Source organism: Nicotiana tabacum, chromosome 21 (genome assembly GCF_000715075.1).
Source record: "Nicotiana tabacum cultivar K326 chromosome 21, ASM71507v2, whole genome shotgun sequence".
Classification (NCBI taxonomy): Eukaryota; Viridiplantae; Streptophyta; class Magnoliopsida; order Solanales; family Solanaceae; genus Nicotiana; species Nicotiana tabacum.
In genome coordinates this window covers 57,449,999-57,468,347 of record NC_134100.1, presented here as the reverse complement: position 1 = coordinate 57,468,347, position 18,349 = coordinate 57,449,999, and positions in this window count along the sequence as shown.

Here is an 18,349-nt window from a genome sequence, read left to right as displayed (position 1 = left end):
AGGGAGTAATGGGAGTTTGTGCTCCTCCCCCAGCCTGTGAGACGGCTGGTGCCACTGGAAATGTACTATTCTAGGCCACGCCCTTCATAAGACTCACTAAACGAACTAGAGCGTCTTGAAGCACTGGAGTAGCTATGAATCCTTCCGAGACCTGAACTGGTCCAACCGGTACAGTCTGAACTGGAACCTCCTCCTAAAGATCCACCTGAGGTTCTACTACAGTTGCTGCTGCTCGAGCTCTAGCTTGAGCTCTGCCTCTGCCTCTGCCTCTGCCTCGGCATTTGGCATGACCTCGGTCTCGGCCTCTACCCCTAGTCATAGCTTTCACCATGGGCTCTGGTCCCTGTCCGTCGGTAGATCTATTACGGGTTCTCGCCATCTGTGAGAGAATAAGAATAGAATAGTTCAATCATCGATGATAGAATAAAATCGCACGACAGAATAAGAAAGAAGTGATATTGTTCCTAAACTTCATAGCCTCTGAAAGATAAGTACAGACGTCTCTGTACCGATCCTTCAGACTCTACTAAGCTTGCTCGTAACTGTAAGACCTAAGTAACCTAGTGCTCTGATACCAACTTGTCAGGACCCAGAATTCCCACCTTCGGGACCGTGATGGCGCCTAACATTTCACTTTCTAGGCAAGCCAACGTTAGAGGATTTTTTAAGCCAACTTTAGTCAATTTCAACAACAAAATCAATCAAGCTAAATAGAAGCTAAAACTGAAATGCGGAATAACATAAAGCCCATAATATTTGATACAATACGGATCTGGAGTCACAACTCACGAGCATCTAAGATTTGCTACAAACAGAGTCTAAACGAAATACAACTATTCTGAATGAACAGAAACAGTAAAATAAGGAAACTAGAAAGGGACTCCAAGGTGTGTACTCAATAAGTAACAAACCTAACCTTGGGCTGAAAGCAGTTACGAGCTTAGAAGAACAGTCAGAGTTTAATATCAAAACCCAGTAACAGCTCAGGATATGAAGAAAATAGTATAAGTAAATAATCCAATGATATCATGTTCATCTTGTTCACATTCAGGAATTTATACATGCTTTCCAATACGGATAAAATATTTTATTTACCAGCTAGCATGAGGAGAGTACATATCTATGCCTACATGTTAAATATACATGTCAAATCAATAATATCACAGTGAAACCATCAAGAATAACCACACATCAACGCATAGCATTGTACGGGTGCCTAGCATAAATGCCCATCATCAAAGCACGTACATATAACATTGTGCCTGCGCCCACTGCTGGCATGTCAAACTCTGGAGGGGCGGATCCTACCCAAGCGTTAATCATAATCATATAGACCAATAGTGAGGCCTGGTGCACGCGATGGCCCAAATCAATAACACTTAGCCCAATATGAGTCTGGCGCATGCGTCACCTGAAAATCAATAACAAATCGGCACTATGGACAAAGCTCAGTTATTAACCACTCAAGTCTCAGTTTACCACATCTCACAGTACTCAATTCAGCAGGGTTACACATATGAGGCTTCAACAACATGTGAGGAATCAAATAAGAAAGTACTGAGACAGAGATATCATACACGGATATAGCATCATGACTAAGAGTATGTATACTACTAAGGCAAAATATCTCAGAAACAGCAAGAATAGCCCTATCAGGTCTCAAACAATTAGCACATAGCCTAGACATGATTTCTAACATGAATCAGAACTCAAATAATCATATAGGTTTAGAAAACACAGATATAACGAGGCATGATAGCAAACAAATCTCATAATAGTCTTAAAAATCACTTCTAATCATGAATACTCTGGTGCACGCACACACGCCCGTCACCTAGCGCGTACGTTACCCCAATACTTCTCATATAACACAGTTCCCAGGGTTAAATACCCTCAAATCCAAGTTTAAATATGCTACTTACCTCAATACGCGCAAATCAATACTCCAAAAGCCCTTTCCACATGAATCGGCCTCTAAGCAACTCGAATCTAGCCAAAGCAACTTAATATCATCAATAAGAGCCATTGGAAACAATCCCGCACAATAAATTTAAGGTCTTTAATCAAAATCAAAAAGTCAACCTAAAAAGTCAACCCTGGGCCCACACCCCGGAACCTGACAAAATTCATAAATTTCGAACACTCATTCAAATACAAGTCCAACCATATCAATTTCATCCAATTCTAACCACAAATTGACCCTCAAATTACAAAATCTCACTCTCCAATATTATAGCCTAAAATCCCCAAATTTCACCCTAAACTCACATAAACTAGGCGTAATAATCAATGGTTAATCAATATCTATCATCAAAAGTGAATAATATTTACTTACCTCTTCAATTGCAGCAAAAAGCCTCCCAAAAATCGCCTCCAACCAAGTTCCAAAATTCTAATTATGAGAAAAATGACCAAACCCTCGTTTATATGAAGTCTGCCAGTGAAATCGCATCTACGACCCCCAAAGTCGCACCTGCGATACCGCATTTGCAGTCAAAATCATGCACCTGCAAATGCCACTAAAATCCCGACCTACCGCATTTACGTACATTCCTCCGCATCTGCAAGTCCGCTCCTGGGGACTCCTTCCGCATTTGTGGTCCTTGATCCTCTAACAACATTCCGCTTTTGCGGTCTCCTTTGTGCATCTACGAATGCACACATGCACACCATTGTCCGCACCCGCGGACTTCCTCTGTAGCCTCCCCCTTCGCTTCTGCGATCATGGGGCTGCACCTGCGGCTCCACATCTACGGCCAAGCCCACTGCAGATGCGAAAACACCAGTAATCTGAATCCTTAACCTCTAAGTCCAAACATGATCTGTCAACCATCCGAAACACATCCGAGGCCCCCGGTAGACCCCATCCAAACATACCAACAAGTCCGAAAATATAATACAAACTTGCTTGAATCTCAAATCACATAAAACAACACCAAAACTATGAATCGCACCTCAATTCAAGCCTAATAAGACTAATGAACTTTCAACTTTCAAAACTCAATCCGAACCACATCAAATCAACTCCGAATGACCTCAAATTTTGCATGCAAGTCCCAAATAACACAATGGACCTATTCCAACTTCTGAAACCAAAATCCAAACCCGATATCAACAAAGTCAACTCCCGTCAAACCTCTCAACCTTCCAAACCTTCAACTTTCCAACTTTCGCTAAAAAGTACCAAATCAACCTACGGACCTCCAAATCAACATCTGGACATACACCTAAGACAAAAATCACCATACGAAGCTATTGAAACCATCAAAACTCTATTCCGGAGTCATCTACATAAAAGTCAAACTCCGATCAACTCTTTCAACTTAAGCTTCCAACCTTGGGAGTAAGTGTCCCAATTCACTCCGAAACTTTTTCGAAACCAATCCAACTACCCCGGAAAGTCACATAACTACAAATAAACATAGAATAGGAAATAAATAGAGAAAATGGGATACAATATACAAAATAACCGGTCGGGTCGTTACAATCAAACCATAAGTATACTCCCAAGATGTAACCACACATATCGCCCATATGCCTATAGCAATACCTTCCGACCACAATAGCTGCTTATTACCAAACCTAATACCGATAATATATCTCAATGGAACCTATAGTTTCTACTTCAGTGATGTAATTACCTGGTTTGAGCTATGATAGAATATTTTGCACATGCATACACTTTAGCATGTCACTTATACCAGTTCAGGGGTATGAAATTTGATATTCATTGATCATGTACATATATTTTTGTATATCTGCTTCCTTTATGATATGAGTTGGACTAATAGCACGTGAATATGTCGTGCGATTGTAATTATTGACACGTAATTGACCGTGCGGTTGTGATTATTAGCACGTGAATACGCCGTGCGGTTGTGATTATTAGCACGTAAATACACCGTGCGGTTATGATTATTACCACGTGAATACACAGTGCAGTTGATATTTATGGCACATGAATTGTTCGTGCAAAGTATGGATAAGGATCCATCCCCCTAGGGTCATCTTATCATGTTTCACTCTTGATGGTGTACACACGGTATGAGGAAAGTTGATCAGTGGTTTGGTTCAGTTATTGTATTTCTGAGGAAAGTTGGCCGGTGTATGTTTTGGTATTGCAAAGTGTGCGTTTGGGTGATTGCATTTCTTCTCTACTTGCAATTTCCTTGGATGTATCCATGATTTTGATGTATCTCTTCTCTATTTGCTAGCTTTGGGGTGTATACATGCCTTTATGCATAACTTTCTAACTAAGAGACTAAGTGTTCATTTCACTCCAAAACTACTCCGGACCTAAATTTACTAACTCAATACAACTCAACACCGCTGAACAACACATAAAGAAGCAGGAATGGGGAAACATGGCTATAACTCTCGGAACGACTGGCCGGGTCGTCACACTCCAGAATGGTATTTTGATGATTCCAATAGCTTCGTATGGTGCTTTTTGACTTAGGCATGCGTCCTGATTTGGATTTGGAGGTCCGTGGAATAAATTGAAGCTTTTTGGCTAAAGTTGGTAATTGGAATTTGAAAGTTTGACTGGAAGTTGACTTTATTGATATCGAGCTCAGATTTCAATTCCGAAAATTGGAATAGTTTCGTTATGTCATTTATGACTTGTGTGCAAAATTTGAAGTCATTCCGGATTGATTTGATACGCTTCGGTGCAAGTTATAGAATTTGGAAATTTCATAATGCATAATTTGATTCGAGGCGCGATTCGTAGTTTAGGTATTGTTTGATGTGATTTGAGGCCTTTACTAAGTTTTTATCATGTTTTTTGACTTGTTGGAATGATTTGACGGGGTGCCGAGGGGCTTGGGTGTATTTTTGGATCATTGGTTGAGAGACTAGTAAAGTTAAGAAAATCGGGAGTTTGACCATGGTCAATATCGAGTCAATACGACCTCTTTTCAGTGTTTTGAGTGCGCGAGCAGGTCCGTAGCCTGTTTTATGATTGAAATTCATATATGGTTTGTGTCCGGGAGGTTCCACATGAGTTTCGGGGTGGTTTCAGATCATTTCGGAGAAGTTTGAGTTTGCTGGTTTCTGGTGTGGAACTGTTCATTCGAAATTGCGAACAATTACTTTGGAGTTTACTGTTCATTCGCAAATGCAAAGTTTTTGTCCGCAAATGCGAACCTCGACAGAAATTTAAGGACCAAATGGTCATTTTATTCATTTCGTTTTTGGAGTTTGAAGCTCGATTTTTGGGCGATTTTGGAGGAGTTCTTCACGACTTTGACTTGGGTAAGTGTTATATATCCGAAAGTGATTATATTTCATAAATCCATGGTTATATTCATCATTTATTTCGGATTTATTTGAAGAAATTGAGAAAAATTGTGAAATATTCCGAAAATAAAAAATATAGATTTGGAGGACGATTTGTTATTGGAATTCGATAAAATTGGTATGGTCGAACTCGTATCGGAATGGGTGTTCGAATTTCATGAAACTTTTGCCGGGTTCTGAGATGCGGGCCCCGCATTGACTTTTAGGTTGTCTTTTTAATGTGAAATTTTAAGTCAACGTTTTATTATCCGGAATTATTTCCGATTAAATTTAATGAAGTTATATAATTTATTTGGCAAGATTTGAGCCGTCCGGAGGTCATTTCACTCAAGAAGGTTATTTTGGAATATTGGCGTAACTTCAAAAAGGAAAGTATCTTGCCTAATCTTGAGTGGGAAAATTACTCCTTAGGCATTGAGTCGTATGTGCCATTTGTGTAATGTGGAAGCCGTGTATGCGAAGTGACGAGTATATACTCGGGCTTATATATACAAATTTTATTGGTTTAAAGTCGTAGGAATTTTTAAGTATTAAATTGGCAATTGCTAACACTTATTAATCCTTATTTGTCATGCCCCGTTATTTGTTTGTCGAATTTATTTTATATGATAATTTGGTGTGATTGGTACTTTGATTTTTGTGTGAATTCCATGTGCTTGTTGAGTTGACATTTCCTAAAAATAATTATATTATGGATTTTCCATCTGCAAATAATTAATTAAATAAGTTTAAAAAGAGGCATTCATATATTTATCAAATATTTGGATTAAAAAAGGCGTTGTTCTTGCTGAGTTACTTTTCCACCCTTATTGTTGTTTTTGAGATTTTATATACATTGTGTTGAGCTGTGGGCTATCTGTTGTGAAATTAATTGATTTTGTTGTATCTTTGGAAAGGTTGTGGCCTACGGGCAATTTTTAAATACGAGTTGATTATGTTGTGTTGTTGTGATAATATTTTAAGTGAATTGTTGTGTGATTTGGGTTACTGTTATACGGCGTATAAGAGTGGCATCCCACGGTTGATATTATACGAGCATAAGGGTGGCATTTCACTTTTGTTATGTGTGTTGGGATATTGTTTGGGCGGAGTGATAAGAAAGGCTATTAAACGGAGCAATAAGGGAGGCTATTATAGGAGTGATAAGGGTGGCTATAGGAGCGATAAAGGTGGCTATTGATATTGTTAGGGCGGAGGGATAAGGGAGACTATTATAGGAGTGATAAGGGTGGCTATAAGAGAGATAAGGGTGGCTATTGTCAGGGATGTTATGCGATGATGTGGGGTTAATGTGCTGGTGATTTTCACATGATGTTTTGATTTTCTTGTGATTACTTTTATAACTTGTGCAACTTGTTTTGTTAATTCAGTAAATTTGATAATAGTCTGATACATGTTGAAATTGTGCATGTGGCTATTGCCGGGCGGAATATGTTATTGGCACGTGAGTTGTCCGTGCGGTTGTGATACGAAATGTAGGCACGAGGTGCTGTGGGTATATAATGATTACGATATTGGCACGTGAGTTATCCGTGCAGATCCATATATTGATATTATTGACACATGAGTTGTCTGTGTCGCACGTGAGTTGTTCGTGCAGATTCTACTATTGGCACGTGAGTTGTCCGTGCGGCTGTGATAAAAATATGGGAACGAGGTGCCATGGAAATATGAAAGTGGGCTGAGACTAGTGTTACGAAAATATGAAAGTGGGCTGAGACCCGTATTTTATGATTATGAAATGAGGTATCATATAGTGACATTTATTTGAAAGAATCATATTTGAAAGATATTTATTTGAAAGAATTATATTTGAAAGAAATATATTCGAAAGATATTTATTTGATAGAATTATATGTGAAAGATTTATATTTGAAGGACTTGATTAATTGGTTGTACTTGTGTTCTTTATTCATTTGAGCAATAATTATGGTGTTCTTGTTGCCTTGATGTTTATATCACTGGTTGATTTTGTTGCTATCATTGCTAGTTGTTTTCCAGTACTATTGTATACTGCTATATTACACAGGTTATTTGACTAGTGAGTGTCTTGACTGTACTTCGTCACTACTTATCATAACCCAAAATCCCACCATAGGCGTCGTGATGGCACTTAGTCTCTAAGACTAGGTAAGCCGATTATAATTACAATTCAAGCCTTTTTTGAAAAGAAATTTAATACAAGTATCGAAGCCAAAAGCGGAAACAAAAATAACAACCTCCCAAGACCGGTAATACTGAGTCACGAACTCTAACTGAATACATGCAATGATCTCAAGGATTGAATATACAATACTATTCAAATAAGAGTTGATAGTACAATATAACGGAAAGACTCCAAGGGACTGCGACGACCAAGCAGCCCTACTATCATGACCCAATTTCCCTCCCGTTTGGGCATCGTGATGGCACGTAGTCTTAGAGACTAGGTAAGCCTAACACTAATTGAAATAACAACATTATTTAAATAACATCTAGCAATTTGAAATAGAAATCTCTTAAAATTTACAATTCCCAAAACCGGTAGTACAAGTCATAAGCTCTAATACAAATGTCTAGAAATAAGAATAAACAGTGCAAAATGAAAACTTGAAGGTGATTCCAAAGCCTGCGGACGCAGCAACGGGTTTACCTTCAGTCTCCACAACAACGACCCACACAGCTACTAACGAACAAATACCTAGATCTGCACAAAAATATGTAGAAGTGTAGAATGAGCACACCACAGCGGTGCCCAGTAAGTATCAAGACTAACCTCGGTGGAGTAGTGACGAGGAACAGTCAAGATACCTACTGGTCTAATAAACAGAACAAGTATAAGTATATGAACAACAAAAATATGATGTCTACATAAAGAATATGCAATATGGCTCACAATACAGCAATGGCAATAAGAAAGGAAACAACAAGTATCAGCGGAATACCATAAAAATGACACAGAAAGTGAATGGAACACAACCTAAATCTGGAATCACAAATACAGCAAGGACAAGTAATAACTCAGGAACTACAACCGCTTTTACATCAGGTTTTAGTCATCAAATTCCACGAGGTACCGAACCTCGGAGAAATCATAACTCACGGGTCTCAATACCTAAACCCTAACACTTGGCTCCGGTACCCTCATAACACTTCATAACCGCACTGACAACTCACGTGCCAATAGAGCCATTCTCACGTAGAAGGCAAGTAAACAAGGGTGAGAATCTATGCTCAACAATGTCAAGGACACCTCTTATCCGATAAGAGTTATTAACTATGTGTATGCTTGTGCAAGTGTCCTAACATAGTTCATACCAGTAAATAAGCATAAGGAAAAAGAACAGACAGCACGTAGAATATTTTCTCACAGCTTTCACAAGATAAAGCTCACATAGGTAAGTGTACCGCTACACAATATCAACAACAAAAATGCACAGGCCATCACAAATTAATCCCTGACACAACCCACCTTGTCTCGCCACGTGTATAATAATAAAGTAAGTGCCCGCCTTGTCTCGCCACACGTACATAACAATGTTCCTACCTTGTCTCGTCACATAATATTCCCACCTTGTCTCACCACATGCGCAACCCACATATATATATCCCGCCTTGTCATGCCGCATGTGCAAATATCAATAGTAACAATAGCACGGCAGAAACCTCGTGCATCCCCAAAACAATAACTGCACGGAAGAAACCTCGTATATCACAATAACCACAACCGCATGACAGAAACCTCGTGCATCATAATAACAACAACCGCACGGAAGAAACATCGTGCATCACCACAATAAGTACAACAGCAACAATGACAATAATATAAGGATACGACAAATACGTCAACTCAAAAATTCCAGAACTCAAGGAAACGGAGGAACTAATTCACAAGGAGTAGCAACAATAGAGAACGCTAGTCATAATAAGAACAACTCAACAAGAAAGAAATATCATGTAACAACGGTCCACAATGTACAGTTCGACAACGAGGGAGCTAACACAAGACGAATAATTCCAAATAAGGACAAGTCAACTAAAATATAGGATATCTAATTTCTTTTAAGGTTGGGCAATTAACACTACTAGAAAACAGGCTTATGGCAACATCAGTAAAACTGTTGCCAAAGATAGAGAAATCATTGCATTAGTCCTATTGCGATGGTTTTGGCTCTGTTGCAAGTTAAGGCGTTGCAATTGGTCTGTTGCAACGGTTGTTTGCAACGGTTTTGGATCTGTGGTCATAGCTGTATCTATCACAACGGTTTTACTGCGGTCTTTTACAACGATTATTAAAAGCCGTCACAACGATTATGAACCGTTGCAATACGAATACTGTAACGGCACAAAATCGATGGAATAGACCTACTAGAACAGTTTGTTGAAATAGTTTAGCTTATTTATTGCAACGGTTATTAGAGCTATTGCAATGGTCATTACAAGCTATTGTAACCTCATATTTCAAGCTATTGCAACATTTATTACAAGCTATTGCAATAATTTTTACGAGCTATTGTAATGGAGTAAAATATAATCTGCTGAAATTTATACAAACCATGAAAGGAAACTATATTCATCAACAAAATCATAATCCAAAATATCCAACTAGTATTATCTATATATAAAGAGAAAATATAATTCAAGAGTTAGCATACATATAAGTTTGCAAAATATTCAAAAATATGAACAATCCTAGAACGTCTGAAGGTGTAGATAAACCAATGCTCTTTAAGTTAGGTCTTCACTTCATTCATCTCCCATTTGTTCATTTTCTTCACCTACAAATTTAAAAGGCATAACAATATTTAGAGGGTAGAAAACAAAATTAAAAAGAAAAGAGAAAATTGCAAACAAACTGTTAGAGATATCATAATTTAAATTTAAATATAATATCTAATGATGTTGTGTACATTATTATATGTAGCTCTATTTCATATAAGACAAATGGGCGGACATTCAGAATAACTAACTTCCCATATAATTCAAACACACATTCTTTCTGTAACCTAATTAGTTGAAGACAATATAAGTCTACAAGAGAGGAAGCCACGTAAAGATTGGTACCAAAACCAGTTTTCCGGACTATAGCATGCACATGGTTCCTTCTAACAATGCAGCACAAGCAGATATAACAGAAGAAAGCGTAAACTGGTTATGATCGACCCCCGATTTTTGTAGCCTAACAATATAGCCTCCTCATATAACCCATTTTGGACATACCCAACAACCATTGAACTCCAAGTAACATCATTCCTCTCAGACATGAAATCAAAACCCCAAAAGCATCGTTCATCAACCCGCATTTAGCATAAATATCAAGCAAATCAATAGACACAGAAACATTTAATTCGACTTATACCTTAAGTGCAAGGAAAGCTATAACTTTTGGCTAGTTTATACAAAAAAAAGAAAAAGAAATGTAGTTTAACTTCATGTACATTATGGTAAGTAAAAGCATCACAAATAGAACATGCTGCTAGCACTTTTTTTTTTATCTTGAGACTAGGTGAATTTGGCTGTATTAACATGAATATTTTTGTTAGTTATTGTGCAAGTAGTACTCATTTCTTTTCAAGTTACAGCTCATGGAACCATTTGTCGTGGTCAACAAAAGTAAAAAGCTTAACTTTTTCTTGTTCAAATTCATCAACAGATCTCCTAATACTAAGAAAATGGAAGCAATTATGCCATTGCAGGAACCTATCTTGTAAATATCTGTATGTATATGATTCAGAATGTTATGGCACTACTAAATTCTCATTCTAATACAACTGTTAATTTATAGGACTGATGGAATGGTTATGAGATGAATATTAGGATGAACTAAAAAAAATGCAGGTTTCTAACTATAGGATGCATGAAATTTTAGTAAAGTACCTAAATGTAGACCTTAAATTTAAGAATTCCGACTCAAGTATATATGACCGGAAGTCATAAGAATGCTTAGCAGTTAACGATTTTGAGAATGCTTAAAAGTTAGAAATTTTGAGAATGCTTAAAAGCATATACACTCGCGAATACTCCATGTAGTTCCTTTCTAAGCAAAAAAGCTATCTTGAACACTGCAGAAGTAGTAGCATCATACAGAATAATGGATAATAATCAAGTCCATAAAATCAAACATTTAATACAATCTGAAATTTGGAAGCACCAATTATAGGATTGTGAGGATTCTAACCTTGATTGTTGCTACCAAGAGATGGTTGATGAATTAGATATTAGCTGCTACTTGTGTTGAGGAAGCTTCACCCAATGAATGAGAATACAATGTTGCTAAAATATTAGCATCAAATTGGTAATCGAGAACGTTGAAGTTTTGCTATGATATCTTCTATAATTTCTTGTCTCATCATTGTCTTTTGTTCCTCATATTGTTCCTTCTGTTCCTCAATTTTTTCCTCCAATCGTATCATCCTCTCTTCCATATTTTTCATGAGATCATTTGTTGCATTTGAAGTGTTCGAAATGTCCCACTTTCCCTTTCAAAGTAGTTTTGTAACCCCCCGCCCATAGAATCTCAAACGTCCCGGATGTTCAGGTCTCATGACTGATGCAAATGCATTAATTGACTCACCACTATTTTCACTTTGTTGCGTTTCAATATTCTCCATTTCATCCTGTAATAAAAAAAAGAGAATTCAAGTAAAGAAAAAGTTAATGAACATACTATTCATCCCAACAAAATGGAAACTAGATAGAATTCACACAATTTTGCTAGATGTATCTTCATTCGATTCCTTGTATGTTAGACCGGATTTTCTTTTTCTTGTAGCCACAAAGATATCCTTAAGTGATAGTGGATCAGAAGTTTCTTTCTCTTTTGCCTGGACACATTAAAAGTATTATAAAATATCTTCTTAAAATGATAACAAGTTCATATTTAATGATGGATAAGAGCAAATACTAAATCATTGCGGGCTATAGCAAAGATTTTTTTTTCCAACAATGTGTGGATTCTTTAACTTTTTCCGATTCTCAATATTAGTTGTTGACATTTTCTGCAAGTAAAACAATAAATTTCAATTTGAAACTGTCAAAAAAAAGAAAAGTATTATTTTTCCTTCATGAATATTTCTTGGCAAAAGTTAACACTAATGAAACTCATTCTCATAAACTTACCTTGTGTTTATCAGAGTTCCAATATTTGAGAAGTTTCTTAAATTGATATGTTTATCCTACAATAATACAAATCAAAAGTAACCTCCAATTTAGTAAAATAGATATACGATGTAAATATTTTAAAGTAAAATCTAAATGTTCTTACCTTGTTCATTTCCTGGAGGAGTATTAGCATCTAATTGCACTTCTTGCTCTACTGATTGTGTTGTATGGGTGGTTGAATTAGTTTGTATATGGGCTCCTACCCCTGGATGTTGTGGCATTGGTAGCTGATGTTCTTCAATTAAATTTTTCAGAAGCTGACGCTCTTCAGTTAGCCGTATAAAGCTAGCTGAAATATTTGTTTTTCTGGTCCGCAATAACCTTTTTTGATTTGCCAAAGATGTAAGTGTTCCTGCCTCAACGAATGTCGAGCTTTTCACTTTTTTATTTTGTTTTATCCCTTCTTGCATCATGACTAAAATTTTGAAGCAAGTAAAGATATCAGCAACATCATTGGTGGTAAAGATGGAATATTATTAGCTGGTTTTGTGAAATGTACAGCTGCTAATGACAGTGAGAAAATAGATCATGGTGAACCTTCTTGGATGAAGATATCAGCAGAAGTATTTGATGGTGTTCCAGCAAGTTATTTTTTATTTCAAATCACTTATACTATTGTGATCAAATTTTAGAAAAGTGAAAATTACTCTTACCTTCAATTTGGAGAAGTTGATTTTTCTATTGGGATCAGATTTCTCAGCTATACTAACAAATTCAATGACAACAATATTCTCTTCACGTAACTAATTTGCAGCACCCTGAAAAAACAAAAAGGCGAGAAGGCAAAGAGTTTATTACGATGGTCTACGAGCAGAGTGGAGACATGAGGACCAAGGCAACCAATGACAAGTAAAGACATCAGTACACATTTCCAATACAGAATAATTTACAATCCACAAAGCAGTGGTGAATTAATTTCCACACCAGTAAATTTAAGATTGCATTCACGTAGTATCATCTACACACTATGATATTGGATACTATGACCACACCATTTTTAGTGAGCTGCAAAAATTTGAGATTGCATTCATCAGTTCTTTTTTAAAAGTAATATAATTCATCAGTCAAAATTTAAAACAGTAATAAAGTAGCATGATTTACTTTCAGATTTTGTTTTGGTTATTTTTTGTCTGTAAGAGTAAGATAGAGACACAAAAAAGATTGAAGTATAGACAAAACTAAACTTCCCACAGTTCTCTGTTCAATATTGAGATAAAATTGAATCACCCATGTATCAACATAGAAGTAGTACCAATTATATGCACTTATAAACAAGTAGGTAATTGAATACTACACTCTGTTAAAAACACAATGGATGTTCGAATTTACTCATTTCCCAGGCCTTACAATTTCTAGTTCACAATTGAAAAGTTAATGTTGATACATAAAAATTCCATATGTATGTATCACATCAACTAATAATTTCTTTCTCATCATACATCCATAAACTATTTTCCATTTTAAGGCCACTACTAATCACAGTGTAAAATCATGAATTGAATAGAGGAGAAAAAGTACATCGATACCTAAAACTTGTTCATTCTTTATTATGTGGAAAAGAATAGCATTTTCATATACAAAGTTGCAGCCAGATGTTTAAAATTAACACTAAGAAGATTAACATTAACATACTTTTCTCTTCTCCAGTCACACCAATCATTAAGATAAGAAAGTAAACTCTTTCCTTCCACATGGAATAGTTCTAGAGAAAACACACATACACTCAAACATACCCCTCAACACCCATTTTAGAACACGAGAGCCAAACCACCAAAAAACCAACCAAAAAAGTGAAATCCCAAGATATAAACAGCAATTTTCTCTAACTCTCCCACCTTTGAATTTCTCTATTTAAGTTTTAGAACTTTGTCGATATTAACGATGGAGTTTTGAAGGGTATTTGTCATTTTAATGTCTTTCCAAACAGTAGTAAACTCAATGTTGAATCATGCACACCTATTGTTGTAGAGAACGATATGTAGACTTGGTCGAAAATTCCTTTACCGGATGTGGGTTTGAAGAAGCCTTCAATTCACTGGAGGGTTTTTTCTCATGAAGTTCTCAATGAAGAGAAAGGCGTACGAAGACCACTTTTTGATATGTATACTTTAGATTATGGAATTACTTTTTAATTATACAAATGAGCATTCGCAGGTTTAGTGAAATTATTGGAGGAAAATTAAATTACTACTACGACGGTTTAGTTTTAGTACTATCTTAATATGCACAATAAGCTATTGCGACGATTGTAACCCTTGCAATAGACCATCTATTGCAAGGGTTACATAACCGTTGCCAAATAACCGATGCAATCGGTGTAATTTTTAGTAGTGTAAGAGAGAGATACAACAACTCCAATTAAGGATCAATAGTATAAAGATAATCATTTGCTTCAATTAAGGATGAACAATTAGACAAGAGATAATTATAACTTCAGATAAAGATAAGCAGTTAGGGAAAAGACAACACGGCAATAGAAGAGATACAATTTCAGCTAAGGCACATTTGAATCAAATGAACACAAAAGTGGATCATGAAGCAACTAATTCCAATTAAAGCAGGTAGAAGTGAAACTGGAAATTAAGAAACATAATCATAACGAGAACAACTGCATATTCAAAGAATATAAGGACCTAAGAATCCCTAAAGACCAATTTTCCACAAATAAGTCCAGCCACGTACTCGTCACCTCGCATACACGGACTACAATTAACATAGAAGACTCAAATCCTAAGGGGCAGTTCCCCCACACGAAGTTAGGCAAGATACTTACCTCAAAGAAGACAGACCGATACTCCAAAATGAACTTCTCGGGTGAAATGACCTCCGTACGTCTCAAATCTAATCAAAATAACTTCAAAGCACAAATAAAACTCATAAGAGACTATTCTGGATCATAAAGTCTCAATCTTTATCAAAATCTAAAAATCGGTCCAAAAGTCGACCCCCGGGCCCGTACCTCGAAACCCGACAAATTTCACAAAACCCGAACACCTATTCCGATACGAGTTCAACCATACTAAAATTATCAAATTCCGATACCAATTCGTCCCTCAAATCATGATTTTTCATTTTGAAAACTTTCTTCAAAAATCACCATTTTCTTCAACTCAAAACACAAATTAAATGATAAAAATAAAGATAAAATCATGGAATATATTAACTTCTAGGTGAAGAAAACTTACCCAATCGATTTGCTTGAAAAATTCACCAAGAATCGCTCAAAACCGAGCTCTAGAACTCCAAAAATGGTGAAAATGGCAAACCCTCAAAATAGGGTACTATTTATTCTGCCCATGTGTTTGTTCATCGCGAACGCGGAAGAGCAATCGCGTTCACGAAGAAGAAAAATGAAAGCTGCCCAGTTGTGCTTCGCGAACGCGACAACATGTTCGCGAATGCGATAACACGTTCGCGAACGCGTAGAGGAAAAGTCTGATGGCCCAACGACTGCTCTTCGCGAACGCGTAGAGGAAAAGTCCGATGGCCCAACTACTACTCTTCGCAAACACGTGAAGTAGTACGCGAACGCGAAGAGTGGAATGGCATAGCTACGGGAACGCGTGGGATGAATGCAAACACGATGAAGAAAAGGTTGGCTTCCGCGATCGTGGAATAAGGAATGCGAACGCGAAGAACAAATATTCCCTCCTCCAAAATTACTCTTCGCGAACGCGGAGGAGCAGACGCGAACGCGGAGGAGAAAACCAGATGACAGATATCAGCAGTTCAAAATAGGAGAAAAATGACCCATAGCCCACCAGGAACACACCCGAGGCCCCCGGGCCCCGTCTAAATACACAAACAAGTTCTATAACCTAACACGAACTCGCTTGAGGTCCCAAATCACATCAAACAACGTCGAAACTACGAATCGAACCAAAAATCGAACTTATGAACTTTTACATCTTCCAACTTCTAAAACTCGTGCCGAAACCTATCAAACCAACCCGAAATGACGTCAAATGTTGCAGGCAAGTCCCAAATAACATAACGGAGTTGTTCCAACTCTTGAAATCGTATTCCGACCCCGATATCAAAAAGTCCACTTCCGGTCAAAATCTCCAAAAATTCGACTTTCGCTATTTCAAGTCTAAATCAGCTACAGACCTCAGATTCACAGCTCGGACACGTTCCAAAGTCCAAAATCACCCAACAGAGCTAACGGAACTGACAGAACTCAAATCCGGAGTCATCTTCACACAGTTCTAACTACGGTCAAAATCCTAAGAGTTAAGCTTCCATTTTAGGGACCAAGTGTCCCAACTCACTCTGAATCATCCGGTAACTGAATTCAACCACTCACGCAAGTCAATACACATAATACGAAGCTGCTCAAGCCCTTGCGCCGCCGAACGGGACTTAAATTCTCAAAACGACCGGCTGGGTCGTTACATCCTTCCCCTCTTAAACAAACGTCCGTCCTCGAACGTGCCAAGAATCACCTCGACGTCTTCAAATCACGGAATGCATATATCCAGCATATACCCGCGGGGCACCCCACTTCACCCCAATCCACATAAGCCTGACGACACCATCCCAACTGTAATTTATCCTTTCTACCAACACTAATAAGCCTTAGAGTCAAAATTCTCAGCTTCCATTTATCTTCAAAAGACCCGATTCTAAATCCATATCCGGTATCAGTCTCAACCAGCTGCAACAACTCATGCCTACACCCACAAGGTACGACCACTCAACATGACATGCCACACATAGGCCCATAATACACTTCTGATCATAATAGTTGCCTGTAATAAAAACCAGCACCGACAATTAGCCTCATATCCGTTAGCAACCCATTTCAAACTTCCACAACGCTGACAATGATGCAAGAAATATCAATACCTCATAACTATACACCCGGATCAACAAGGCACAACTGACACCACCGGGCACACACCCCGCAAACTAAAACTCAAATAAGCACAAGACGAAAATGACTGAATATATATAGAGAAACACATAAGAGAAATATCAAACAAGCCCGACAGGCACAACTCTCTAATCGTACCATAATACGAATCAATTTAAATAGGAAAACTCAAAGTACATGAACAAATCATAAGGATCTCATCCTGGTATAACTCTCCACCGCGACACGCAGCCCGACTCAAACATATCAAATCACATGGAATCGCGAGGGTCTCACCCTCAACTCTGAATCACAAGTGGAATACACATCATACCAATGGAAATCTTCCACTAACTCAATTCTACCAATAAAATTACAACACTTACTGAACTCTCACCCCGGTAGAGTATCAAATCACAAATCGTAACCAATTACTCAGGAATCACATCAAACCTACAATAATGGACAACATGAATTAACTTCTAGCCTCATAACTCTCAATAATGAGTAAAAACAAATGATAGACACAGCTATCACTCATAGAATCTCCCAACAGGGGCAAACACGTAAACATGATACTAAGTCATGAACTCACCCATAGGTGGGACAACAAATAGGGGAACTCGCCCCGATAAGAAGAACCAAATCAAAATACGAATGGTGCCCCTCTGTAACAAATCAAAAGCATACATGTATGACATCATCTGGCGCAGTGGCCTCAAGCCTACTATATGAACACATCAACGGGCCGGGCCTTCCCCTCTCGGGCGCCCTCTACTCGCCTGAATACTCCACTGTGACACACCTGTCCGGAGTCTAGGATAATCTCTCACCCTGTAGCTGGTATCTCCAAACTCGAAGCAACCTCTCTGCTGGCGTGTCAATGGGAACTGTGCGTTACGGGTACTTTGAGACCCATGAGCACCTGAAACACTGTGCGAATCCTCAAGTGCAAACTAAACTGGCTGACCCACAAAACCTAGACATGTCGTACCCTGCCTCTAAAATAAGGACCAGTAGATCTCTCCGGTCTACGAGGCCTCCTCGCCTCCC